Source organism: Hermetia illucens, chromosome 2 (genome assembly GCF_905115235.1).
Source record: "Hermetia illucens chromosome 2, iHerIll2.2.curated.20191125, whole genome shotgun sequence".
Lineage (NCBI taxonomy): Eukaryota > Metazoa > Arthropoda > Insecta > Diptera > Stratiomyidae > Hermetia > Hermetia illucens.
Window position 1 is genome coordinate 2,965,636 of NC_051850.1, and position 27,654 is coordinate 2,993,289.

Below are 27,654 nucleotides of genomic sequence, written 5' to 3' on the forward strand. Positions count from 1 at the left end.
CATTTAGTATCAACCAACAAGCCCGTCCCGCCTCCATAAAAGTCAATTACTTGCCTGTTATTTCTAGCATTTGTGATTTCATTTGTGATATCTTTTCTTTTTTTGGGTGTAAAATGGGCAAACAGTTTTGTACAAAAATCACAATTTCGGAACAAAAGCACCGAAAGTGTAGGAGGAAATTGTAGAAAGAATGTTGGGGCGGAAGGTTGCAGTGGGCCAAGAACAGGGGGACGAAAAACGAGCCATCGCAACCGGCCGTGTCGCACAGATATTATGCAATTGACTGTATCTGTTTGGCTGCGGCGAGAGTCAGAGTACGTTAACTCCAAAACGACTTTCATTTTCAAATTAGTCATAAAATTAAGTACGCGTGAATGCTGATGTATGGTTATGTGGCATTGGGTCTGCGGCGAAGAGACCCCTATCTGCCGGCGTGGAGAATGTGTGGGATGATTTATAGATTTTTGTTGTCATTCTTGCTGGTTGACTGCCATTAAGCAAACACCACACGGTACACTACACACATTGTAAAATCAGCGAACGCACTAGCCACGAAATTGTCTGGAACTGCAAGTTTGCTCAGAGTTATGTAATGGGGTGTTTTGTTTATGAGGTTCGGTGGAGGTGGACATGTCCTGAAGCCAAATGGGACGACAGCGCGGATGGTAAGCTGAAGTGCGAAAGAGGATGGAATTTGGTGTGAACCCAATTCAGCCGAACTGATGGGTTTGTAAACTGGAACGGCTTAGTGGGGCTGTGGTGTCTAGTTTGGCGCTAATTGGATATGGTTAAATGTAACTGTCACTGGACCCTAACATATTGGGTTCACTACGTCCACTATAAGAATGTTTTGGGTGGTGGGAGACAAGAAAATATACAGTTCTAGAGTGTGATGCAAAGAAGTGGATTGTGAGACGTTTTGTTGTTACAAATTTGGAAGACCTTTCTTGTCATCCCCATGACCTTATTTGGCATAGGACGTCAACCACATCTATGCCTAATTTTTCCGGAAATAAGTCTGGGTTGCCTCTAGGATCTCCCAGAAGCGAGCGCAATGTTGGAATCGAAAGTTTCAAGGTAGGACCTCTTCAGTAAAAATCTACCTCTAGGAAGCGTCCTCAAATTCCCATAAGCCTGTGAGCCGCGCGGATAGGGAACTGTCTGAACAGACACACTATTAGACAATACAATGGGCCTTTTTTGGAATATGTGTTTGAACTATGGTTCCTTGACTCTCACTCTAACCTATCTGAAGAAAAAACTGACTCTTGTTGGTATTGCGCCTTACGGGTGTGTCAAATTAGCTTCACACGAGAAAAACATCAATGTGGCCATAATAAGTGAGCCATATTGAAACCACTGTGGTAGCATTTGGGCCAAAGACCAAACGAGCCAAGCAGCGCTATGGGCTTGTGGAGAACAAGTCTTCGAGGAAATCATGGAGCACCGCGAGGAGCGCTTCACCAGAGCGAAGGTGAAAGGCGTCCACATCTACAGTCGCTATGCTCCACCCAGCGCTATACCTGCCGAGTATGAGGAGCAGACGACGTTGGCCGACCACAATAGCAGGCGATTTTTATGCGTGGGCACTTGAATAGGGCAGCAGGACAACTAATGTGAGGGAACGTGTTCTATTCGAGGCATTCGCGGAGCTAGACGTGGTACTGGCGAATGTTGGGACTTCGTACACTTTCCGGGGAAGGGGCCTGGGGTATATAGTGGACCTGACATAAGTGAGTGCCGCTTTAGCCAGCAGAGTCGCTTGGCATGTTAGTGAGAACTATACTCACAGCGACCACCTGAATGGTACGGCCAGAGAAAAAGCCACACAAATCACCCGATGGGTGACGGAAGCATGCGATGCTACTATGCCCAGAAGGCGGTTGCTCTGGACAAGGAGGCTTTGCCAGAAGCTCAGGAGAAAATTCGGGGGCGACAGTCGAGAGGAAGCAGACTGGCAATTGCGAGGCCGCCTAAAGAAACCAATGCGAGAAGCAAAAAGAACTGCTTCAAACAGCTGTGTGACCATGCCGACTTAAATCCTTGGGGCGAGGCCTATAAAGTGGTAATGAAAAGGCTGCGGAGATCACCCCAGGTGATCTGTCAGCGCCTCCTGAAAGAGATTGTTACCACTCTGTTCCCTCACAACGAAAATAGGAGAAGGCGTTATCCAGCTTAATGAGGGCATCATATCTGTAGTAACTGTGGTAGGGCTGCGGGAAATATGTGGTAGGATTGGTGACAACAAGGTTCCAAGTTTGGATGGTATCTCCAATCGAGCTTTGAAACTGGTAGTGAAAACTAGGCCCGACGTTTTCGCCAACATCTTCGAGGCGTATCTAAAAGAAGGAATATTCCCTGTCCAGTGGAAAAAGCAAAAGTTGGTGTTGCTTCCGAAATTTGGCAAGCCACCTGGAAACTCAGCATCGCATCGTTCTATCTGCCTACTAGATACAATGGGCAAGATGATGGAGAGAGTCATTTACAACAGACTCCTACCCATCTTCGAAGCCAGCAATGGTTTGTCGGAATGCGAATGTTTCCGACGTCCGCGCTCTACAGTGGACACTATTAGCATGCTAACAAACCAGGCAAAAGGTGCACTGATTTCTAGCGGCTGCTGTGCCGTGTTGGCGCTGGATGCCAAAAAAGCATTCAACTCGGCCAACTGGAGCAGAATTAAAGGGGCGTTGGTTGACATAGTTGACTCCGGATAGTTAGTGAATTTGGTGGCAAATTACCTCTCAGAGAAGACTCTCTGGTACGGGACGGATGAGGACCCCAAAGAGCGTCAAGGTCAGAGTCGCATGATTTCTGCCAACGCAGATGGGACAAATCTACGAAAGGTCGGTGGACGCACAGGCTCATTCCCAACATTAGGGTGTGGCTTGAGCGGAAACATGGGGAGACCAACTACCACATTATCCAGTTCCTCACGGGACACGGTAGTTGCTACAGACAGTATCTGTACCGCTTTTGGTTTGATGATTCTCCGAGCTGTCCCAGATGCGATGGCATACCGGAGGATCTTGAGTATGTGGTTTTTTACTGCCCAAGATTTGTAATGGAGAAGAGGAGCTTAAACCAGGTGTTGGGTAGGAGCGTGACCTCGGAGAGCTGAGTTGTGGGGCTCTGAAGTCCGAGGAGAAGTGGCATACGGTTTGCTTCGCAATAATGCAAATGCAGGAGGAGTGTCTCAAGGAACTAAGAAGGAGGAAAGCCGCAAATATGAGAAGGACAAGTGCCCAAGGGCAAACCTACCCCGCGAAGTAATACCTAAATAGTGGTACCGCGGGGCTGGAGAGTCCGGAGATGGTTTTTAGTGGGTGAGAATCCCACACGCGCTCGCTTGGGGACGGAGTTGGGGCGGATGTATTCTGGATCCTGACCTGTCAAATGGAGTCGGTCATAGGCATCTTCGTCAGTCGTACTAGTTTAGCTGATATGTCAAATTGCAGCATTATATTGTCCAGTTTTCCACGATCTATACTATCGTATGCTTGCTTGAAGTCGACAAAAATTTGGTACACGTCAACATTATATTCCCAGCACTTTTGTAGAACAACAGTAAAAAGCTGGCCGGCCTGAAATCGCCTTAAAACTGGCCAATGAGTCGTTTGACGTATGGTCTTATTTTATTCTCCAGAATTTTCGTCAGTATTTTATAGGACGAACAGACAAGTGAAATGCCTCTGTAGTTTCTACAACGCAATCTATCCCTCTTTTTGTGGATGGGACAAAAGATGCTCCTGCGCCAGTCACCTGGGATCCTCCTTCTCCCAAATTCGCAGCAGTAGTTGGTGAATCGCATTTATAGGCCCAATCCACCAGATTTTAGCAGCTCGGCTGGAATCTCGTCCGAAGCCGACGCTTTGTTTGATTTCAGTGACCGCACTGCGTAATCAATGGAGGATGTGTAGTGGAGCTAGGACCACCAATATCGCCATCGATTTGGGCTACTTGTATGGGGGCGCCAGTTGTCGGATTCAGAAGCTTATCAAAATAGGATGCTTAGGATTCAAAGGAAATGAGAGTAACTTCGAGTAATTTGAAGCTGTCATGGGGTAGGAAATACTGGTAAGCCCAGAATTTCTCAGCAGTAAGGTTGGCTATACCACTACCGATGGGGTGAGCATTCTGGACGGCCAGTACGGAAAAGGTTGAAGTTGAAAAAACCTGGGTTCGAACTTATATTGCAACTTGGTTTTGCATATGAGCATTATGTGGAGCTTGTGTTCGTTAAGGACTAACACGCATTTGTGCCTGCGGGCTCGGCAGATATTGAATGGCTATTGGAGGAAGTCAGCGTCTGCAAATAACACGAATTCGAGTTGGTAACAGGATACTTCAACGTTCGAGTGATTTGAATGGGAATGAGTCGGGAGGGTGGCCGTGCCGTGACGCCAGACGAGGGTTTGTGATATTATTATTATTGAACGACGCTGGTGGCGTACGAAATACTGAAGTCCAACCTGGTAATAATCAGCAAATCTAACTCACCGGTTCCATTTCTTTGGTTTTGGAGGTTGTTGAACAGCGGTTTGGCTGATTTTCGGGATGTCGCCCCCGGGAACGTATATTGGTGTTGATTCGTGATCGGGTTTTCTTCTATGTCGATGACCATCGCGTAACAAGATTCGAGTTCCTCGATCATTGCCGCGGGAGCACTGTCTACCATACTCAAGGTAGCAATGCTGTTTGGGGACTCATTTTGCGATCGATTTTGCTGTATCGGTTGCCGAGATGTTGACGCCACAACTTGCACTTCTTGGTCACGTGATCGTTGCCGCAAGTTTGATATATTATGTTATACATTTATTATTAATATAATAGTAGGATTTGCACCAAACTTTCTAAAATCGTGACCTGCCTATTGTTGCCTATTCTTAGTTACGAAGGCTAATAAATCTACAAAATGTGGTATTGTTTTATTATTAGTTTTCAGTGTCCTGGTGATTTCATTTCCAAATTTTTAAGTTGGGGTAATTTTGAGAATGAATGCGCTCTTACACGATTAAAGACCCTGATATAATTGGACTATTTTGCCACAGAACATTATTATTATTATTAAGTTTCGAGAATAAATTCTGCCTCATTTTAGGTTTTGTTTCTTTCACCTTCATTTCCCTCTTTCAAAATCGCAGTATAGCCCTCTTCGTAAAGCGATAATCATGACATTTTATTTGGTAGTGCATGTGGCTAACACTACACTAAACCTGGAAGTTGGGCGATGAATAAATGATCATTAAAATTGACTATTATCACCACGAAAGAAGGGATGCTCTGAGGTGGCAGTGAGGAAGACGAGGCAGCAACCCTGTCGACCAAACTAAAACCAAATGGCTGAGGAGAACATCCTCGAGGTGACATCGGGACACGCTATACTATCCACTTTGGCTTGCTGGCCGAGATGCAGTAGGCGAAAGCTCCAAGTCTTATACAGGCGATCGGACCCAAACCTGCACGGAGGCTCATCTGAAGTGGCATCGCCCATGAAACCTTACTTGTACCATGGGAACCGGAATAGCCCTTTGAATTTATGTCTCAGAAGAATTCGTGCACTTTCAGCTCGGTTGTAGCGTTTGTCCCCCCAATGGGAGTTTCATGAGGATTGTGGTTACGTCCCAGCGGACAAAGAGACCTTCGGGTCTCAAACGTGAAGTTGCGTTTCAACTTCGGTAGACATTTAGGTAGTTCTTACATCCACCAGTATACCATGCATTTAGCATAGACTGGTACCGTTGTTGCTTGTCACAGTGCGACTCTGATTGTGGTCGTAAAACCAATTTGTGTTTAAAGAAGACCGTGGCGTTAACTCTACGCACGTAACCACGAGAGAAGGGTGACCTATCAATACCTCCAACGTAATTTAGCAAAATAAACGTGTCCTAAGTCTGATTTATCTGAACTTGCACTAGACCTCATAACCCGGTTTCAAAGCTAGAGGAAGCAACTTTAAGGGTAAGTAATCGATGCGGAAGTTCTTGGACATTAAAAGGGCGTTTGACAGTGCGAAAAACTTTGTGATGCCATCAGAGTGCATGGTGTCGATGATACTTTAATTAAGTGGATCTATAATATGCTAACGCAAAGATTACTGTGTGCTGAGGTGGGTGCCAATTGCTACCTGACAGCAGAAGCACCGAAAGGCTACCCCCAAGGAGATGTGCTATCGCCACTTGTGTGGAGTATCCCGGTCAACTCTCATTACTATTTACTCTACCTTATCCGGATGACGTGACTGTGCGAGTTACTGATCGTGATCGTGATTGACAGTTGGTGCTTCAAGCAGTAAATCAGTAAATTCAAATAAAACCACGCTATAAGTAATACAAAAAGGAGAAAACTGGATGGTCTTTGCCTCCCAGAGATGAGAGGTACAACCCTTAGAATCTCCGAACGAGTGAAATATCTGGGAGTCATAAAAAGCGCCTTTGGAACCAACATGCAAAGGTAAAGTTGAAACGAGCTCTCAAAGCCTAGGCTTTGCAGACGAACTTTTGCATTGACATGGGGACTTATGTACGTCTTATACTCAGCGTTCTAAACACTCTTCTCGAGGTCAGGCTCGTTAACTTCATTCTCAATATTTACCAAACAACCGCTATGCATACAGAAAAAGGAAATCCAGCGTGGCTTGCCTAAATGAGCTTCGGCCACATATAACAGTAGCGAAAACCAAAAGGAAACATGTGCTTTTGGTCTGACTCGGGGTTAATTTATAACGGCATTCCCCAAGGATGTGTCCTGAGCGCTGCACTCTTCAATCTATACACATTCCCATTGAAAAATAATCCTTCAGGAAATGTAGAATTTTAATTTTAAAGAGAGTTTCAGTTGGGAATGACGAAAAAGCTATTTAGGAAGCAAGCTCGCCAATTTTTTGAGGGAATCAAAGGACTTAAACTAAAATTACAACTGGAGAATACAAACATCATTGTTTTTTTTTTAAAGTCGTAACAACTCCTTCAATCGTTGGCCATAACCACACTACAAAAAATCACTCACGTTTCTTTGCAGTGTCCTAAGCGCACCCTTACTGTCAGAAACCATGTGGAAAACACCACAAGGAAAGTCAAAAGTGTTGCGATAATTTTCTTTTCTCCACAGATTCCGTCATCTACATCTTAAATATTCCCAGATATCTCGAAAAAAAAAAAATTATCTTCCAACCTCACAACTCAGAAGAGTGTCTAAAACTATTAAAAAAACCCACGTACTAAAAATGGTTTCACCTCTCCCTCCTCTGATCCGTCTGAGAATTCAACCAGTAAATTAGACTTGACCGACTACCTAATTGTAGCTACAGACAGCGGTTGCTGATAAGTTTTCTCCTAAAAACAGATATTCTGTCATGCTTCATGCTCCCTTCGCCTTCCGCGTCTAAGAACAGAAATCAGTCCTTCCTCAGCTACTATGAATGCATTTAAATTAGTATCCAATCTTGCTGGGCAAATCATCCTTTCAAACCTTCTAGTCAAACCGTAGTTCTCCACAACACCCAGTAGGACAGTAATTAAGGTCCTCGGACAATCGCATTACATTTGGCGTCAGGGAAACCAATGATCACATAATTTCTAATTACCCCAATTCAACCAAGGTCGATTATACGGCTCAGTGAGGTTCCTGTTCACGGATCCAAAATTGGAGCACATACAAAACGTTACCTTATTTATGGAGGAGTCGAGAATCAGATTGTAACGCATGTGATTGGACATTTCAGCAATTTTTTCTTATTTGTCTTTACTCATAACATACATTGCATTGCAAGTCAAATTCAGAATTTTCCAAACCAATTTCAGAAATACCCAAACTAACTTCAAACTTTTCCAAGTCAATTTCAGAATTTTCCACTTCAAATTCAAACAGCCGGCATCGTCTCGTTTTTCGTTAAACCCCCTCGGCCTTTGGCAAGAACATGAACTCGAACGTCGTCCCGAACCCAGATGGCAGCGGTACCCGATATGTCGAGATGTCATGCAGCGGGGTCCCTGCTTCGGTATTGCTCGCTGATCAGCACTAGATACAGCATTTACCTCCGCAGCGAACTGAGCTAGGAATTGGTGAGCAGTTGCACTCCGGTGCATGTCAATTTGTAAAATGCCGATCATGCCGTTCGCGCCCTAGCCCTTTTCATTTCCGCCCTAAAGATTGGACACCATCCCGAGCCCGCAGTGTGTACGATGCTCACACCAGATGCGCCACGATCCCTCCAGAGGATGCAGCTTTCAGCTTCATTGCAGGTTTGACTGACAAGGTTTGGAATCACCTAAAGTGAAAAAAATTCAAATTACAAGAAAGGACAATAACGTATTTTGGAAGTCTTCCAGAGAGGTACAGTGACTGAAACGAGTGTAGTATTGCCGGCAGTAAAAGTGGAAAGTTTGGTGCGAATGCTACTTTTAACAGCGAAGCATAAAGTTACAAAAGATATCTATACAAAAAACTGCTAGGTTTTCCGAATTTTGAATCTTGCATTTCCAATCTAAGATTTTTATTTCATTTTGCAGACTACTTCCCATTTTCCTTCAACTAGAAGAAGAAAGAAACTGTAAGCGATAATGCACGTTGGAACGGAGCTTAGCTTTTCGTTTTTATGCCTCCATCTTTAGTGGCCAGTCCGAGAGTCCGACTTAGTGTTATTTATGCATTGAACCCGATTCGTCAGATTGAGAATTTTAGTTTTCTTCTGGCGCTAGTCTTCAGCCCGAACGTGTTAACCTCTTTTTATATGTTTTGTTGAGCTGTAGGAATTCCAGTAGTATGACTCCGCCGTTTCATGTCCCATTTTCCAAGAATATACTAACTATGGCCAGTTTTAGAAATGTAAACCTGTTCGCTGACACACCATTTCGGGATGCTTTTTACAAGTAGGAAAGATGGCTACCGTTTACTAAAATTAGAGATGATTTCTTAGGAACCATTCAGAAGATGTTTTGAAGATTATTCAGCAAATGAGCCTTGCATCTGAGACCCTCTAAACCAGATGAATTTTTGTAGCGTTCCATCGAATTTAAGAAAAATAGCCATCACTTTACACGAAGGCTTTTTCAATCTCCAATGTTTGTTGTTACACCAGGTGAAAAATCGGGAAATAGCAAAAAAGAGAAGTTCACACCTACCTTTCTGGTGCTATTATTGCTTCTGTTGTTATTCACTGCCAACGGTATTCGAGCGATGATGATGCCACTGAAAGATCCGATGAACGATGGACTTTTTTCGTTGTTTTCATTCGTTCGACTTGCTCATCACTTGATTGATTTCTATCCCGTATTAACCGAAGAGATTAATGGATGTCATTAATCCAAGGTAAAAGCCTAAAAACAAATCGAGAAGAGAAATGAGAATACCAGATCAAATCTATCTGTAAAAAAGCAAATACATAAAGATAACAAGCACGAACAGCATTCGGACCAGATACAATTTTTTTCTTTCAGATACAAAGAGCTTTTCACGTGCTAATCGGGTCTAGAGCTTAGCATGCCGAAGATATTTGACTAGAAATGTTTGTGTTAAACTTTTTTGCATTCCATAATTATTTGGTGATGTAATTAACACGTTGCATACTAATTCGATGAGAATCTTTTTATTTGGAGTAGCAGGTGTTTCCGAGATGGCAGACAAGATGGAAATGTCAGAATTAATCTTGATAATATTTCAAAGAAAATGGTGTGAATTTTCAACGCCACGTGCCTTTGAAAGGAGGAAAAATTATCGTGAATATTATATTTGGAAGTAAATATTTATCTTGTTCACTCAAAATTTTATTAAAATATCATTCGGTCTTCAATTGAATACTGAGATACAACTAGGCCGATAATCATCTGATGGGATCTGAGTATTCAATTGAAGACCCAAAGATATTTTAATAAAACTTTTAGTAAACAAGATAAATACAAGGTGCGGCAGCATAACTTCATTTTTTAAAATGCGCGCCACTCAGTTAGTTGATGTCACAGCGGAGCGCTAGTGGTCTCGTTCAAGAGCGGATACTGTAAAGTTTTCTCCCGACACGGTTCAGTCGCCATCATGCGTTGGAATAGTGAGGAGCGTGCCTTTGGACTATCCGATCGTTCTGTGAGAAGAATTCTTCGTGATGATCTTCATTTTCATCCCTATAAGATGGCGATAGTGCAGGAACTTTCAGAACGTCACTTCAATTCTCGGATGAATGCGTGTGAGCTTCTTCTTGATGTCGTTCCCGAGAGTGCTATTGTTTTTTTAGCGATGAAGCCCATTTTCATTTGTGTGGGTCGGTTAACAAACAAAACATGCGCTACTGGGCTGACACCAACCCTCGAGAATTGCATCAAAAGCCTTTGCATTCACCTAGTCACAGTGTGGTGTGCAATTTCCTCAGCTGGAATTATTGGTCCCTGGTTTTTTGAGGAAAATGAGGTTACAGTGACAGTGAATTCGGACCGGTATGTAAACATGCTACAGAATTTTTTTTTTCCACGGCTAGAAAATTTGGATTTGGGGGACACTTGGTTCCAACAAGACGGTGCAACAGCACACACTTCAAGAGCATCGATGGCTGTTTTGAGGGAACATTTTCCAGAGCGCCTTATCTCAATTAGAGGCGATTTGGACTGGCCGGCACGCTCTCCCGATCTGTCCCCTTGTGATTTTTTTCTATGGGGTTTTTTGAAACCCCGTGTTTATGTGAACCGTCCAAGAACCCTACAAGATTTGAAGACCAACATCCAAGAAGAAATTGCCAACATAACACCTGCTATGCTAACAAGAGTCATGACAAACGCCAGAAATCGGTTTACGCAATGTATGGAGAATGGGGGACGTCACCTAACAGATTTGATCTTCAAAACAATGTAAATAAAAACTTTAGACATATACCTACATTATAAAAAATAAATAAATATTTTCCGATGCATACAATAATTTTTATTGAGTTTTGAAAAAAGAAAGTTATGCTGCCGCACCCTGTATTTAGTTATTTAAGTGAGAATAAGACTAAATGATAAATGTTAGTAACGAGATTCCTGGTTCCCAAGCAATCCTCCCTTACTTGAATGTTCCTGCGGAAAATCAAGGCTCTTGGTGAAATCCAGGACTCAAAAAACCTCGCACTTCGTTTATCGTCATGCGTTTGCCGCTTACAGTGTTCTCACCGGAAAATGCGGCTGTTTTTATTTTTCACGCGTTTTTTGTTGCTGTCCACGTTAGCCTGTAGAAGGAGATGCGGCCCAGTAGCTCTTCCAGTTCCATCAGCCCGTTTTTGACGCTTCTGCTGACGTTTTTTTGGAGAAGCCTTGTTGACCACATAAGCTTCAGCATTGTCGCACATTTCCTGATGAGCCTTTCTTCTTCGGCTATAGCTAGGAGAGTCGACTGCATCTCCACTCGGCTGTGGTGAGCGACGTATTTTCGTACTGTACCCAAACGCAATCAGCTCTTCCGATATATATTGTCGCCTTTCACCCCTTGGCGGGGTATAGCGCGTTAACCACACATATGTTCCATCGCTGGCGGTTACCTAAAACGCAATTTAGCTCCACACACGATCTCCTGAGGCGACCGCACTCGCACGCTACTCTTCTCCGTCAAATGCGTCTGAGGCGACTCACTCGTCCACTTTATTGGGAGAGTAGATTTCACTGCATGGCATAGCCCGTAATCCATTTGTCGCCCCCTCCCTAATGTGTGACCTATCCACTGCCACTTCCGCCTTCCGATCACAGTGCGTACGAGTGCCAAGCCTGTGTGCCGACCAAGTTTTTCGTTTGAGGTAGTGTCAGGCCAGAGTACTCCGATATGTCAGATCTTCCTACTCCCCTGATACTGACCGAATCCAGACCCTTTCCCCGGAAAGTAGACAATCTTCCAACAGTGCGATTAGCTTTCTGTCTCTGCAATCTTTCTTCTTAGTTTCAGCAAACCATCTGTTGAGTTATGTCTCTTTCTCAGCCCTCCAGTCTCCTTTCTGAGTCTGTCTAATAGGACACTCGTTCTTGTCCAATCCATTCAACTCCGGGTGGCCGTTCCAAGGAACATTGGTGTGGGTCATCTCTTCTTTTTTTTTAGAGATAATGAATTCCTTTGGTTTAATTCTCTTCTTCTAACTCTTTTCATTCCAATTTTCGTAAAAATTTTGGGTGTTACCTTTTTTCGACTTCCTAGAATTTACAGCTCCTCTTTGTGAATGCTTGCCGCGCCTAGGTCTCCATAAGCTGGTCTATTACACCATTGCACAGTCCAGTAACTAAGCTTCGCACTACGCCTTCCGCAGCTCCTTTTTCCATGGAAAACCCTGTTTCTGTCTTAACTATCCACCAACTATTAGCAGATAATTGCCGAAAGTTCTATAGACTTTCAGAAGTAGTCTCACTTGCAAATGTCCTCAATCACCTTGAATTAATATTCCCTTCGCTTGAATGCCCTTTTAATTGTACTAATTCAGATGCTTCCTGCAGTTAAGATGCGCAACCCTTGTTGCGTAGCGTATTGGATTCCGGAACCCAAAGAAATCGTTTACCTGTGACTTCAATTTTAGTCCAGGCTTTCGGTTGACACTTTTTTGCCCTAACAACGAATCCGCTGGCTCGTTCCTTATTGTTTACACCTCTTAGTATTATGTGATGTGTTGTGTAATTTATGCTTTCCTCGTATTCATGTCTCTCTCTCCCGGAGCTCTCCAGTATATCAAATTAATTCCTCAATCCTTTAAGACCTATATTGTGGGTTATTGTTGCGCAATTGGCTATGCACTGGTCACATCACCTGACTCCTGTATTATGTAGCTCTGAGAATGACAGGCGGGGATGTGAACATCACATACCTTCTTCTGAAAGGACCTGTGGAAAATGCCTGTCGCGCCTAGCGGTTCTATTATACTATCCTCATTGAATGCTGTAGCTAAGCCTCGCAATATATCAACACTACGGTTTCTGGATATTGATGTTGATGTCCCACTCAGATGGTTCTGGGAATCTGTAGCCTCAATTGAAAGAAAAGACTTGGTCTTTGCTCCCAATTCAGGTAGTTTTAGCCTTCCGCTACCCCTGGCTCCATAGGATTGATGGATACGAACATGTCCTTCCACTACGAAGGTATAAGAGGGTGGCTGCTGCCGCTCTGTGAGTTAGGGCATAGGAATATACTCAAAGCCTTCCCTACTTCTCGTAAGAGGCGACTGGGGATAGGATAGAAATAACCTGCAAATTTCGACACTTTATTGTTACCGAAACGTCAACAAAGCCTCGGATAGGGACCTTTGGCTGTCGAAAACAGACTGTGATTAGTTTCTGGAGTGTGCGACTGCTCGCTTTCTGCAACTTGAGCGGGGATTCCAGCGATGTAAACTGAACATTCTAGTCCTAAGCGAAGTAAGATGGTGGGACTTTGGAGGGTACACCTATCCTCCTTGTATCAATGTACTTTTGTACTCTGGAAAGCCAAGTGGGTACAGACGCGAATCCGGTATCGGGTTACTGATCGAAGCTACACGGACAATCAGGTCGACCATTTCGCGATCAGCAGAAGATTCGGGAGATTTCTTCTGAATGTGCGTACCAAGAGGGGCGCTGACATCGACCCCGAAAGGGATTACCATCTGATGGCCGCTTACGTTCGACTGCGAAGACGTGGAAGCGGATCGATGAACGGAAAGGGTTGAAGGCTTTATTGACCGCTGAGAGTGATGCCGGACGTGACGCGCTCGAGGATTTTGGGGTCAAAATCTGAGTTCGCCAGAGTTGCATCCTGTTCCCGATATTATTTCTTCTTGTTATCGGTGACGTTCTTCACGCTACCTTGCCCCGAGGACGTGGGGGAATTCAAAGGACGACATCTTTCCTCAAAACCTCGACTAGGCTGATGACATCTGTTTACTCTCTCACAGCGTCATGAAATTTGATCAAATGGCTCTGGATTTGGAAAGAGAGGCACGTAGAGTTGGATTAAACACCAACAAAGCCAAGGTTCTCAGTCTGACGGGTTATCGCACTCTACCTTAATGGGTAGGGTATCGAAAGCGTCGATCAATTTATATATCTAGGAATCGTGGTTTCTGCCGACCGCGGCACTGAACTAGACGTTGCCCGACGTATTAACAGCGCTAGATCCGTTTTCATCGTCCTGTCTAAACTCTGGAAATGAAGTTATCTCAACATCAAGATCAATTCGAGACCGTGTTCTTTCTGAGTTGCTTCAAGGGTGGTCTGAAAATTTTCCAACCTCAACGTGAAGATCGCAGCACTCGTCAATAAAAGCTAGGGAATGTGGTTGCGCATCTTTTGACAGATACCAAAATTTCAGCCATTTTGAACGCACAGTTGTTGTTTGACAATCGTTTGAGTGAGTTAATGTGAGTGTTTTTGTGAAAATTGGACAAAATCGAATATCGAGCTGTCATTAAATTTGTTTTTGAAAGGGTATACTCCTACGTAAATAAAAAATGAGTTGGACGCTGTGTACGGGGACTCTTGCACCATCATTTACTATTGTGAAGTTTCAGGCAGCTGAATTTAAACGTGGCGGTACAAGCTTGGGAAACGTTGAACATTCAGGACGTCCAAAAATTACAACCACTGACGATAATATCGCTAAAGTTCACCAAATGGTGCTAAACGGCTGTGGAATTAAAGTGAGAGAGATAGCAAAGGCTATGAATATGTCAAAACTGGTGGTAGCGACTATTTTTTGGGATAGTCATGAAGTTATCTTAATCGATTTTCTTCAAACAAGAAAACCATTACAGGAGCATACTACGTATCATTACTCGACAAGCTAAAAGCAGAAATTGCCGAAAAATGGCCAGATTTGAAGAAAAAAAAAATTCTGTTTCACCAAGCCAATGCGCCATCTCAGACCTCTGTGGTGGCCATGGCGAAAAACTGCTAATTACGGTTTGAACTGCTTGACCAGCCTCCTTATTCACCAGGTCTACCCCCAAGCGACTTCTTTTTGTTCCCTTATCTAAAAATGGCGCTCGGGAGATAAAGATTTTAGTCAAATGAAGAGGCTATCACCTTCGTAAACAATTATTTTGCAGAGAAAGTCGCAGAGTACTATATGGTCGAGTTAAAGAAATGGGAGAACTGTGTAGACTTACAAGGAGACTATGTAGAAAAATAAATTTAAAGAAAAAATGTCTTGTATTATTGTTAGGCCGGAAACCGTTTAAACCACCCTTGTATGTGGGAGTAGCACATGGAAAGTGAACTCCATTGTTATTTAAAAGCTCCAAGCGTCGTATCACTGGAGCACGCAGGTCTGACACTACCCTAAACGAAGAACTTGGTCGGGGCACAGAACAGGCACTCTTATGCGATGTAAGACGGAAGTGGCAGTGAATAGGTCACACATTAAGGAAGAGCGACAATTACATTGCGGGCTGTGGAATCCACTCTTCCAAGATGGCCGACGAGTGGGGGGTCGACCTAAGAGCCCTTGGCACACAACAGTAGAGGACGAATGCGAGCATCTCGGGAAGTCGTAGGAGGAGCTGAAGCGCATTTCAGGTAACCGCAAACGATGGCGCGTAGGTGTGTTTGACGCGCTATACCCCACCAAGGAGTGAAGGACAACTATATATATGGTGTTTTTTCGACTCCGGAGGATAAAAGACGATTTTGAGCGTTTTATGACACAATTTTGAAAAAGCTACTGCTTTTGACGTAGCTTACGCATTGGAAATCATTTGTCTCCCTGGGTTGTGACCGTGTTTATTTTTACGTCGGTTGTGCTGTGTGTAACCGCTGGACGATGCCACAAGTTGTTTTTTTAATGCTGTTTTTTGAATAAGTAAGCAGATGATGGGGGATGTTTTCGTTGAGCCGGTTTACCAAGTGGAATTGTTCAGATACTAATTTTGAATCATTGAAGGCTGATTAGAGTCTTAAATTAGACCATCTCAGTTCCAGCACTCGGGCTTTTAGTAAGCCCATTGTCCTATTCCCTTAAGACAATCACAAACATTCATTACCATGGGCCGGGTACGAACGCGAGGAGTGAGTGAGTGCTTCATCAAGCTGGACCATACCCAATCCGATGTGGATTGGAGCTTAAAACTGTCTCCATTTAATCTCCTTAGATTATACATTCAATTTCTATCAACAACTGTTGTAAATGTAGATCCTAATGGATTCGGCTGCAAGTACATCTTTTCTGAAACATAAAAGTCCGAATCAAAGTTTTTAAGCCAAAGAAGACCAGAGGGAGCGCTTCGAGCACATGCAAATAGAACTCCCAGTTCATGACGGTTGAAGTTCGTACCCAATGTTCCCTTCCTTCTTCAGTTCACAACAATTACACCACCACAAACCACTAGCCCATACCACCTGGTTTGCACGGAGCTATCCCATTTACTGTAGCTTCAACTCTTGGATTACATCATGTTCCACATGGAACTATTCTATTGGATTGGGAGCTCTATAAATATACGCCTTTCCCATTCTTCTCCCTAAAGTTCCTTCCCAGTAATCCGTCTTCAGCACTGTAGGGCTTGTCTGCAAGAACATTCGAATGTAGGCTAATTGGGAGCTTACAAACTACAGAAAAAAAAGTGGAAACTAAACGGGCAAAGTGAGAAACTAGAATCACGAGAAACGAGCTGTTGTCATGTTGTTTCTAATGATGATTTGGGTCAACGATAGACAACCGCCAAAGACAGAGGAGCAAAAAACAAGAGGAGGAATTTGGAATTGCACATACTTAAGAGGAAAAGGTAAACGCTGTAGTCGTTTCTGTGGCATGGCGTGATTTACTTAATCATGAATGCCGCCAGTTACGGAGATATCACCACGGCTCTGTGTTCTCCTTTTTTCTGATTCAGCAAAAGTCTCAGAAGAAATGGCGAAGCAAAAGAAAGAAGTCCATCAATAACAAATGCCCGTTTAAGCATGCACCTTCAAGTCGGTGGTGAAGTAGTTGGTCTACGTACTTGCCCTCACGGCGAGAATAAACGTTAATTTTTTTTATTCTCACCTTTTTCTGGTATTGTTGCCCGGTGTGCATACCACGGGCTGAATGGGGCCCCGGTACGTCGTGATGGAATCCAGGTGTGTCATAGGTAGCACTAAAAGTACGATAATGAAGGTATGAATGGATCGCTCCACAACACGACTCAAAGTCAACGACTCTGACGGTTGCTTATTTATGAATGCACGCTGGCTGGGAAGTGTACTTGACGTTGCAGATGACCTTTTGGAGAGGCAAACTGTGTAAACAATTCGCAGAGTGATGGAAGGTTTTTTAGAAGTTTCCAGCCAGCCCTAAAAAGAATGCTAATGATAGTTTTTGTTTGGAATCCTTTGTAGAATGGCCCTGGAAGCAACCTTCAGTCTGATAATGTGATGTTTTCCATCAATGCAGACAAATACCCGAGTTACTTTTTAGAATTGCTGCAGAGTATTCACCGGTTAAACGACGATTCTGTCAGCTAATTTAGATAAAGGTGCACTTCGGGAAAAGCACCTCAATGAAATGTCAAAACGTAATGCGAAGGCAATGTAAGAGAATCCGGAAAACCCCTCTCCCCTAACCCCGTTAAAAGAATGTAGCTGTCAACCCTTCTTACCGCTTGTGATAGCGCTTCAAATTCGGGCTACTTGCTTGTCAATACTGTCAAGTTTGATTTGCGACCCTGACGAGCCATCGGGAAATATTGTCACATTTGTCAAGATTGACTGGGTAAAGGCTAAATTCCACTCAATGCAAAACATTTAGCTGCAGTGCACGCTTAGGAATCTAATCAAACCTTAATTCAAATCTTCGAATGATTGGGAACTCTAGGTTAGTTCCATTCTAGTTGGGAAGATCCCTTATAGCTCAAGAGAATTCAAGAATATCCAACTTGAGAAGATTGTGACAGCTGAACACAGATTTGACAAAAAAAGGCTAAAAAATAAGAAGAACCTGAGGAACCGTCCCGGGACGATTGTCATTTTCCACTGACCCTATTTTTTGTTGAAGATGCTGAGTCCGCACCCACTTGATGACGGACCGAACCACTTGGAAAGCAACTTACTTCCTCTGTAGTTATCCACAGACTCCTCCTTTTTGGGTTAAACATCAAAGTTTTCAAAAAAAAAAGTTGACTGACGGTTTGTGATTATATATAAATGGAGCCATTACCACCTGTCATTACTTTCGATCACGCTTCTCCCAAGGCGGAGGTGAGGCAGCGTCTGCTGAGTTGCCTCTGCCTTGGACGAAACCGACAACTTTTTTGACCCTGATTTCTTTTGAAAGGCATTTCAGCAGAATCCAAAAGACCCAAAGTGGGTATTTCATGGTGGAGTTGAAAAGCTACAAAGTTGAAGACTTCCACAGTCAAGACAAAAGTGCACTTAGCCAAAGAACTGTGCTGAGCGCCCAAAGGTACGAAACCCTTTCCAGTGGAAGGACCTAAATGAGGTCACTTCTAAGCCAAAAGTTTGCCGTCATCTTTTGTCAGCCTCAGAATCGCATACTGGCGCACAAAGGAGAGGGACCATTCGCCTAACGACAGTGACAGAGAATAAGTACTTGAAAGTTGGGAAGGATGATCTGTGGCTATAGAGAGCAAATTTCCTTAAATGGATGCTTCCAGTGTCTCTGGTATGGACCTTTGACGGGGATATGAACAAATGATGTTGATTGATCTGACCGATGCAGACGGTGCGGTAAAAAGGATCACACTCCCTGCAGATGTAACAGAAACCCCAAATGCAATCTGTGGGAAAAGGAGGCAGGCACACTGCCAGAAGTGGCAATTTTCCTGATGTCCTGAGTTCAAAGAGTAATTAACTGCGCTAAAAAAGTTTGATTGATTTAAATCGAAAGTCAATCAATGTAAGGTCGCTCAAGAGCTGCTATTGCAGGCCACATACGAATCGGAAGTTCAGGTGGCTATAATCAGCGGGAACCATAGAAACCTTGTCAATAATGCATAGATTGCCGAGAACAGGGGTGGGAGGGTGGGAGAGTGTGCAGTGTGAGTATGCGGTGACCATGCCATACAGAATTTTTTTCTAGTTCGTACGCGGAGGTGTAACAATCTTAGGAAGTTGCGTCGGCCTAAGCCCAGCCGTATGAGTGTCACGGGATTCACATCCTTAAAAACCATCAAATCTTTCCAGCCCCTGTCTCGGCGAACCACAAGTAATTTTTTATTTTGAAAACGAATTTGGCCTTAGGCAGCCGCGCTTTTGCTCCTCCTTTTTCCTTCTTACTTCCTTCAGCAGCTCATTATGCATGTTTATAATTCCAGAGAAAACCGTAAACCAGTTCTTCTCTCAGATTCAGATTCTTTCTCTAAATCGTCAACCTCTAGAAGTGTAACATCACCTGCTCTGTATCCTCGGGTATGCCAATCCAAGTGAATTTGGCGAATCATCTGGTCCAAGGCGATGCAAACACAGCCTCTAACCATATCCACCACATCTCGTAAGGAACTGGGTAATGTGGTAGCCGGTCTCTCCGTGTTTTTACTGAAGCCATACCTTAATGTTGGGAATCAGCCTACCCGTTCAACCACTCATCGAAAACTTCACCCATCTTGCCAGAAACCATACGATTCTGACCATCTCGCATTCCAGCGTTCTGTGTAACCCTCCATACGACTTGGATGATACAGCATCCTTATTTGTTTTGTCAGAATATCGACTGGGATGATGGCAGCCAACACTGCTACTGTTTCGTCTGATGTTGTTCTAAAGGCGGTCTGAACTCTCAAAGCCTTCAGTAGGTAAACACAGTTCACCTGCTTGCGTCTCTGAGAATTTACAACCGCCTCTGCTCACACAAGAGATGCGTATGGTAAAGCAGAATGGATCGCACCACTCTAAGTAGAAACAAGTGTTTTGACTTGCCAATATTCGGCAACATTTTTGCAAACGTCGCGGTAACTCTAGGTGTTCTGGTAAGCTTCATCATCATAAACGACGCAACAACTGGTATTCGGTCTAAGGCTGCCTTAATAAGGAACTCCAGACATCCCAGTTTTGGGCCGAGGTCCACCAAGCTATCTGGCGTTCTGACCTACCCTATCGCTCCATTTCAGGCAGGGTCTGCCTCGCCTTCTTTTCCTATCATAGATATTGGCCTTTATAAACTTTCGGGGCTGGATCATTCTCATCCATACGGAATAAGGGACCCGCCCACCACAACCTATTGAGCAGGATTTTATCCACAACCTGACGGTCATGGTATCGCTCATGGATTTGGTATCGCTCGGAATCGTCCATCCTCATATAGGGGGCCAAAAATTCTTCTCTCGAACGCGGCCAAGAGTTCGCAATTTTTCTTGCTAAGGACCCAAGTTTTCGAGGAATACATGAGGACTGACAAGATCATTGTCTTGTACAGTAAGAGCTCTGACCCTATAGTGAGACGTTTCAAGCGGAAAAGTTTTTGTAAGCTGAAATAGGCTCTGTTGGCTGACAACAACCGTGCGCGGATTTCCTCATCGTAGCTGTTATCGGTTGTGATTTTTGACCCTAGATGGGAGAAATTATCAACGGTCTCAAAGTTCTATTCTCCTCTCCTTATTCTTCCTGTTTGACCAGTGCGATTTGATGTTGTTGTTTGGTTGCCACCATATACCACCACCATATACTTTGTCTTGCCTTCATTGATGTCCAGCCCAAGATCTCGCCCCGCCTGCTCGATCTGGATGAAGGCAGTTTGTACGTCTCGGCGCAGTTTGTACGTCCCATGATGTCAATATCGTCAGCATACGCCAGTAGTTGGATAGACTTAAAAATGATCGCACCTCTTGCATTTACCTCAGCATCACGGATCACTTTCTCGAGGGCCAGGTTAAAGGGGACGCATGATAGGGCATCCCCTTGTCGTAGATCGTTGTTGATGATTTACCTGGAGTGAAGCCTCTTTGGTATGGACCAATGATGTTCTGGGCGTATGGGGCTATTCGGCCTAGCAAGATAGCGGAGAATATCTTATAGATGGTACTCGGCAACGTGATACCTCTATAATTGCTGCATTGTGTGATATCTCCCTTTTTATGTATGCGACAGATAATGCCTTTTTGCCAGTCGTCAGGCATTGATTCGCGGTCCCACACTTTGAGCAAAAATTGATGAACCACTTCGTGTAATTGGTCGCCTCCATATTTAACCAATTCGGCTGTAATTCCATCGACTCCTGGCGAGTTATGATTTTTAAGCCGATGAGTTGCACGAACTATTTCTTGAATACTTGGTCTTGACAGTATTTGTCCGCCGTCTTCAGTTGGCGGGACCTCCAACTCGCCGATGTTCTGATTGTTCAGTAGCTCATCAAAGTACTCAACCCATCGCTCTAATATGCCCATTCTGTCGGAAATCAGATTTCTCTTTTTGTCTCGGCAGGATGAACATCGAGGTGTATAAAGCCTGCTGACTTTTTGGTAAAACTTCCGCGCCTGGTGCGGTTGCTCACTGTATTATTCGAGTTCACAGACCTGTTGATTCTCCTAGGCTTCCTTTTGTCGTCTGTGAAGTCGCTTCTCTGCTCGCCGGAGTTCGTGATAAGTCTCTGCACGTGCCCGCGTTCTTTGAGAATGCTACATTACCCGGTATGCAGCATTCCGTTCCGTTGCTAACTTACATTCATCGTCAAACCTGCCGTTCCGACACTTTTTACGACTGGGGCCAAGTAAGTTTGTGACCGTATTTATGATAACGTTCTTCAGGTAATTGTGAAGATCATTTGTTGATGCTTCATCTCCAGGATCTCTGTTGACTGCCGTTATTGCGGCATCCATTTCCCTTTCATAGGTGTTGCGGAGGGCTGTGTTGTGGATGGCTCAGTGTTAACTCTCACCTGATTGTCAGAGGGGATTCTGGGTGGTGCTCTTATTCGAGCTCGGAGTACCATGCCAACGAGGCAGTGATCCGAGTCTATATTGGCCCCCTATATGTGCTGACATTCATTAAGGCTGAGAGGTGGCGGCGTTTGATCAGCACGTGGCCAATTTGGTTGAAAGTGGTCCCGTCCCGTTTGTGGACCGCTTTCCTCGCAAACCAGGTACTTCCAACAACCATTTCGTGCGATACTGCTAACTGAATAATCTGCAGTCCGTTATCATTGGTATCCCTATGTAAGCTATGAGAGCTGACGTAACGCCTGAATACGGGCTCCGTGCCTACCTGACTGCTGAAATCTCCAAGTATGATTTTGATATCATACTTGGGACAGGCTTCGAGGGTCCACTCAACTGCTTCGTAGAAGGTATCCTTCTCCGACTCTGCAGTCTCCTCTGTAGGGGCGTGAATGTTTATGAAACTTATATTTCTAAATTTGCCTCGCAAGCGCAGAGTGCGTAGCCTTTTGCTTATATTTTCAAAGCCGATAAGGGCAGGTTTCATTTTTTGGCTGACTAAGAAACCTACTCCGAGCACATGTTTTACTGCATGGCCACTATAATATATGGTGTAGCGGCTCTTCCGATTCGATCCCTGTCCATCGCATCTCTTGTAACGCTGTTTTATCAGCCTATATTGGGACAGGGTATCGGCTAGCTGCTCATCAGCTTTATCTCTGTACAAGGAGCGCACGTTCCATGAGAAAATGAGCAAAACGTTAATCCGTAGTCGTTGCCGGGTTCGTCGTTGTCAGATCCATCCTGTCCGAGGCTGCTTTCGTGGCTTCGTAACATCGGTTTTCCGTGTAGGGTTGTCAGCCCTATCCAACCCCCAACCTGGAGGATCAGTTGGTACAATTTGTCCCGTTTTTAGGTGCGGGAGACTCGTCTTCATCCTTTTCCGTCTGCAGCTTTTCGTTATGAAAGAGCTCCCAGCGGTCACCACGTGGAGGTGGAGATAGGGTTTGGTAGTAGAGCTGTTGGTGTTGGTTCAGCAGGCATTTCCCAGGTTTTATGCTCCATCGTGGGTACCAATCCACGTTTCGCCCCGGGACCTATACTATCCTTTGACCAAAAACGCTGACGAATAAACGAACGATTCATTCTTAGGACATTAGCTCGATACCGCGAAACAGCTGATGTGGTTGACAGGCCGCGGGAGGGGCGCCAGCCCTTCGTACGTCGCCCGAATGTCGTGCATGCTGTGTGTGTTCGTGTTCGTCGCAATCCTCTCCGCAAGCAGAAACAAATGTCGGCGGGAATAGGCGTTTCAACTCGAAGTATGAGTCGTATTTTATGAGAAGATCTCGGTCTCGGTGCGTACCGGCGATGCATTAGCCATTTGTTAACGCCAAAACTGAAGGAAATATGGCGAACTCGGTGTGCTGCTCTTCTGCCACGATTTCGCGTTAAAAAAAATTTTACCATCGAGGAAAAATTCAACCGACAAAATGATCGAGTATATGCTCACAATTGTTAGGAACCCAATGCTGCGCGAATCAAACTTCGTCACCATCCGACTTCTGTCATGATATGGTCTGTCAAAACCAATGCAAGCGTGTACGAAAAAAAGTTCGAGGATGTAATCGAGTCATTGAGTGAATTTCTATTTGCTGGAAAGCGGTGGTGCTTCCAGCAGGATTTGGCTCCCGCTCACAAAGCCAAGATAATTCAGCAGTGGTTAGTGGCCCATGTTCCTGACTTCATAATCGCGGATGAATGGGACTCAAGCATCCCAGATTTGAATCCTTTGGACTAAGAGGAGACTACCTGCGATCGAACTTACACTGATTTGGAGAGTTTGAAGGCCAGCATGGTGCGTGTAGCTTGACAAATAGTGCTTCATGCCGTGTGTGAAGCGATTGATCCATGGCCTCACAGACTTCGGGCCTGTATAGCTGCTAGCGGCGGCCATTTTGAATAATTTTTTTTTGTTTGAAAGCTCTATGTTTCCTTTTTCTAATGGTGTACTTTTCGATTACTTACTTCGTGAGAAATAAAGATTTGTTTGACTGACAGAACTTATGGCTATGCTACAAGAAATGACCAACTCAAAAGTTGGTAACAAAATTTCTAACAGAAAATTAAGAAAACTTTTGGCAGACCATTTCGTTAAAAGGAGAATTTTGTTTGTCCCAAAGGAGTAAAGGGTCCCCGCTTCCATCAAGAAATCATCAAGTATAGAAGATATTCTGAATAAAGAGAAAAAGATTGAAAGTTAGAAAAACCCTAAAGAATTGAGCATATTCACGGTCGAAACAAAGTTCAAGGACAACTTTTCTAATACCCACCCCCCGAAGAATTCCAAAAGAATTTCCTAATGTTTGCGTCTCGACATCGTCTGCAGGAGACGGTCTCTGACTGTTGTGAAAAGAAGTCATGGGAGAAATTTCAATTTCTCGAAAAATGTTAACATTCCTCATATTCTTGTATCTTGGCATAGACAACAACAACAAAGATTCCAACAACTTTGGCTGTTCGATGGATGCGAGAACGCAACGTCCAAGTCAGAGTAAAGTCAGTCAGTTGGCCCCGGGGCATTCCACGTAAATAAATTCGTAGCCACACGAATTCAAGCAAGAATGTAGGTGAATGTCTGTTTAAGATTTTTCTCTTAAGATATTCATGTTAGGCGAGTAATTGAAACGAATCGCCGTTCAAGTGGGAAAGTAGATACTTAACTCTAGGGTGCAGTACGCATGCAAATTTATTGGACCTGGTCTTGGCGCTTGAGAACTGGGTCCAATTGAGCATGATGGGCCTTTTTGGCATTTCATCTGCTTCCAGACTTTGGCTAGAGTTTTGAAGATACGGTATTAGACGAGCAGCTAGCAGAGTGGAATCTTTTGAGTGGTAGACTTAAATAGATGCAACCGTTGGAATGTGAGCTTTACACTAGACCATAAACCATTGCGGCTTCAATCGGTTTATGGGGCATAAAATAAGTGATGAATCCTCTCATCTTCATTAACCTCATAAGTTTTATGGACCATTTTAACCAGCACCGGGCGCCAAGAAAGTATCTTTAGAGCACAACATCCATTATATCGGAAAACAGTTCTTCCCTGATCCGCTTCTCCAGCCTCATCCCATGCATATGTTCCGAATAGTGTTCACAGCGATATCTTGACCAAGTTTCTCACCACCATCGCAAGGCTTTTCCATATTCATCTTATCTTTCCATTAAATAAACAGTTTCTGAGTATGATCCACACGAAGAAAAAACAAATCTCCAACGCAGTGAACTTGCGAAAAATATGAAAATTTTTTTTACTTTGGAGGAGTAATGGCTTGAAAGGCGAATATGGCGGAGTGAAATAAACGAACGGACGACTGGGTTACTGGAGCATTCGAATAATAACATAAACAAGTTTGTTTTTCGGCGGTTTCATGTGGTTTTTACTCCCCTGCTCGGTAGCAAGACGAAGCAGAAAAGTTACGGATCGATACGCTTCGGATAGTTCGTGACTATGAGTGAATGGTTATACGAGTTTATTGCCTGGCTCTATAGCGGAATGGATGTCGACTATGAGACCAATGTATGGTTTTTTTGTCAGCAGAATCTAAAGCGCTTTCAGCGGAAAAGCAATGAACAAAGAGTTTAAGAGTTTAACCCTATGAAGAATCTCGGTAAGTAGTCCCTTCTGCGATAGTAACCAACTGATGATTGCCAACTAGATGCAGCAGAACTATTATAGTCCATTTGATGTCCTTCGCACGTTCAACGAGAGAACTACCCACTTCCATTGTAGAGCAACTTCACAAATACCCTATACCCTAATACGTACCGCAGTCCTGGAGGTACGCATGGCTGGTTTTTATACCGAAAGCGGGCAGGCGAGGTCATGAGTCCGCGAAGGACTTTCGGCCAATCAGCCTGACCTCTTTCGTGCTGAAGACCCTAGAACGCGTCCTGGACATTCACTTAAGGACGATTATGGAGAGAACGCCTTTCTCTAAGTCCCAGCATGCCTACCTCAAAGGAAAATCCACAGAAACCGCCCTCCACGAGTATACTGCAGTACAAGCAGTATACCCTTGCTGCCTTCTTGGATATAGAAGGAGCTTTCAACAACGTCAGTACCAACGCCATCAAGGAAGCCTTGACCGGTATTGGATTGGAGGGGTATCTCACGCATTGGATTATATCCATGCTGAGTACCAGGATAACCCAGTCCGATCTGGGAGGCAACCACTTGACCAGAGCTGTGAACAGAGGCACGCCCCAGGGTGGTGCTATCTCACCGGTGCTCTGATTAATAGTAATGGACAAAATTTTACGTACATTGGACAGCTGCGGGGTGAAGGTGGTGGCGTATGCCGACGACTTGGTGATATTAGTATCAGGGATCAGGAATGTTTCTGCCCATTATAAGCGACATCATGGAAGAAGCGTTGCGAAAGGTGTGCCTGTGGGCCGCAAGATGCGGACTCAGCATAAACCCAACCAAAACACAACTGATGCTATTCACCACCAAGACAAGGATACCTGAATTCCATCTACCACGGCTGAATGAACAAAGATTGGTTCTTTCCTCTAATGTAAAGTATCTGGGTGTAATCCTGGATCCTAAGCTTAATTGGAGGTTGAACATAGAACTGAGGGTTAAGAAGGCCTGTAGAGCCTTCTATGCCTGTAAGAGAACCTTTGCCAAGAAATGGGGTCTCCGGCCGAGGATGGTTCTCTGAATGTACACCGCTGTAGTGCGTCCGATACTGACGTACGGATCTATTGTATGGTGGCAGGCTTTGAAGAAGAAATACAATAGAACGGAGCTTAATAGGACTCAAAGAACCGCGTGTGCAGGTGCTACTGGGGCTCTGCAGTCCTGCCCGGCAGATGCTCTCAATGTACTCCTGCATCTCCTTCCCCTAGACCTCCACATCAAATATGTTGCAGCGTGCAGTGCCGTCAGACTACGTGAGTCCGGATGCTGGGCAGCAAAGTCCTACGGCCACAGGAACATTCTAGATGAAATACCTCGAAAAATCTGGGCATCCCCCACGGACTATTTCACACGCAAGCTGAACTTCACAAGAAACTTTGCTGTGGACCTTCCAACCAGGGCAAAGTGGAAGACCGGCGGCGTGTTGCAAGACTATGACACGGTATTCTTTACGGACGGATCAAAGATGGCCTATGGAGTCGGCGCGTGGGTTTTCTCGAGTACACACGGTGTATCCAAGTCGTATGGTCTCCCTGGTTTCACCAGTGTATTCCAGGCGGAAGTACTGGCGATATTGGAAGTCTGGCGATGCCTGGAGCGTGATTCGAGCCCCAAGCGTAACATAGCCATTCTGACCGACAGGCAAGCGGCCATCAAGGCCTTATACTCAACGACGACATCTTCCCGGTTGGTGGGGCAGCGCAGAGACACGCTCAACCATCTGGGCGGCACGCTCAAGATCACCCTCCTCTGGGTTCCCGGGCATAGGAACATAGAGGGGAATGAGCGGGCTGACGGATTGGCCAGGCAAGGCTCTACTCTTGGCAGTCCCTCGGGGAATACAGTTGGTGTTCCGCTGGCGGCTGTCGGGGGCCGAGTCTACTCGCACTATCTAGCAGCCGCGGGCCTGAGATGGCGAAGGCTTACAAGCTGTGCCAAATCAAGGAGAATTTGACTCGCTTATAACATAGCCTGACCACGAGAGCTCCTGTGCCAGACTCGTGCAAATGCATTCAAGATTACGGCGGTCTGCACGGGGCACTGGCCCATAGGGGACCATGCCGCTAGGCTTGGCTTACCCTACAACTCGCATTGCCGAAGCTGCGGAGAAGGGAGGGAAACCCTCATGTACTTTCTCTGCGATTGCCCAGCTCTGGCTCGAGTCAGGCTGCGGACACT

General features: G+C 44.6%; 1 protein-coding gene across 1 annotated transcript in view; it reads right to left on the reverse strand.

Annotated features, from left to right (window-relative positions):
* Positions 1-27,654, reverse strand: part of LOC119647757 (protein phosphatase 1 regulatory subunit 16A-like) — a 431,507-nt gene that overhangs the window by 363,491 nt on the left and 40,362 nt on the right. Inside the window, exon 2 of the mRNA XM_038048875.1 lies at positions 9,123-9,317. The gene's annotated coding sequence lies outside the window, so the exon portion shown is untranslated. The remainder of the gene's footprint in view (positions 1-9,122; positions 9,318-27,654) is intronic.